The sequence below is a fragment of the Polypterus senegalus genome, chromosome 11, assembly GCF_016835505.1.
Source record: "Polypterus senegalus isolate Bchr_013 chromosome 11, ASM1683550v1, whole genome shotgun sequence".
Classification (NCBI taxonomy): Eukaryota; Metazoa; Chordata; class Cladistia; order Polypteriformes; family Polypteridae; genus Polypterus; species Polypterus senegalus.
In genome coordinates, this window is record NC_053164.1 from 97,666,306 (window position 1) to 97,668,181 (window position 1,876).

The 1,876-nt window shown below is 37.2% G+C and overlaps 1 non-coding gene across 1 annotated transcript; it reads right to left on the bottom strand.

The window, feature by feature from the left end:
- Window positions 1-901: 901 nt before the first annotated feature.
- Window positions 902-1,065, bottom strand: LOC120539843. The gene has a single exon (XR_005635701.1). It is a non-coding gene; the product is annotated as a U1 spliceosomal RNA (small nuclear RNA).
- Window positions 1,066-1,876: the final 811 nt, after the last annotated feature.

Below are 1,876 nucleotides of genomic sequence, written 5' to 3' on the forward strand. Positions count from 1 at the left end.
TTACAATTTGCCGTAGTTTTAAGGTTCCTAGCTTGCATGTGCTAATTTCCAATAAATGTACACTTTTTTCTGCACATTTGTTTCCTTAAATGTATCCTAACAGCTAACAATGAGCTAAGTAAATACTAAAGCAAACAACTGCAAAAAGCTGCAGTTCCTTGAGTTGTCAGACCCAATAACGTGGTAATTAAGAAGTAAATTCTTAAATACTTTCTGAGTTCTGTACATAGAAATGCAGAATAAAACTTTTGATGATGACGAAAATCTAAACCAAACCCCAAATTAATCGCCATGTAGCAAACATAAAGCGTATGCTATATTCCAATTAAAATTTAGCAAACCCACTTTTGTAATTTCTGGATTAACCAAAAAACCCAGACAAATGGGAACTAACACCTTGCTAATTTAAGGAAGGACTCTAATTAAAAGCCGTTGGGACCAGGACACAAAGTCTCAGGGGGCAGCCACGATTCAATTTATAAAGCACTACTGTCACATATTTCTGTAGAACTGCCAGCTGACTAACCTAGTCCATGTTCATCTTCTTCTTCTTCTTATGCAACAGTAAAATGTATTCTGAGATATTTTGAAATAGCATATGTCTTTTATTCATTTTAAAGCATCCTTGTGTATTTAGGTGTTCCGAAGATTGCTATAAAGCAGGCACATTGGCGCCATCTGTTGTAAATGCGGGAGATAATCCTTAATCCCTACTTTTGTTAGACTCGCTCCCAGTTTTTAGGGTTATTAGTTTCACATGTAGAGTGAAATTCTTACTTGCATGTGCTATTCAGCATTAAGCAGGTCACTACTCTTCATGACCGTGATTAGTGAGTAGATAGATAGATAAATAAATAGATACCTTATTAATCCCAAGGGGAAATTCACAGAAATAATCAATCAGGGGAGAGCGTGAACGCAGTCCCCCACTACCACAAATTATGCAGTCGAGTTTCCCGCATTTGGGGAAATCGCAGGGGTCAGCACACCCGGAGTGCAATGGATGAGCCTCGCCCTGGGAGAACCACCTTAGTGATCATGGTATCTCCCATGCCAGGTAAGTATGAGTATAACTACCTTACCCTGAATGTTCTGTCTTGATTACCTAAAAGATCTCATAATACACACTCTTAAAAATACTGGTTCACTAATGGCACTTTATGGTTCCTTATTGGGTTGTGTGGTTCTTCATAATAATTTTGCTTGACCAAGCACCATTTCATTCTGGAAACGATTCTTTGTATAAGAAGTGTGTTCTTTGCTCTTTAAACAACTTTTTAATATGTAGGAAAAAAAATGAAATCTTTAATGTTTAGTAGGCTCCCTAGCAGGACATTAATGGAGTAAGAAGTCCTTTAGCGTGTGGTGTTGTATGCAGCAAGAGCCCTTTTAAAATCATGAGCCCATCGATATTTCACAAATCTGTTACCATCTCACACTTATTTACTTTATGGATTCTGTTATACATATACATAAAAGTTTTTTTTCTGGAACCTTCTTGTGGCTGGGTCTTTTAGGAACCAAAAGATGGTTCTCCTCTGGGATCACACTGAAAAAACATTCTGGCACCTTTATTTTTAAGAGTGCATTAGTCATAATCAATGCACGTTAAACGTACCAAGACATCTGAACATTTATATAAAGTACATTTTAGAGCAGATAGATTATCTGAGCTAGCACGCTTGCCTTTCAAGCAGGAAATTAGGGTTGATTTCCCATCCAATACAATAAATGACGCCTACACAATTATTATAACCACCATATAAGGGTTACTTGGTGTCTATGCCTGCATATTCCAGGAGCAGAGTCAACCCAACATAAGAAGTGACATAAGATCTTTGATTGTGTTCGTGATTAAAATCTTGTTACTGGTACT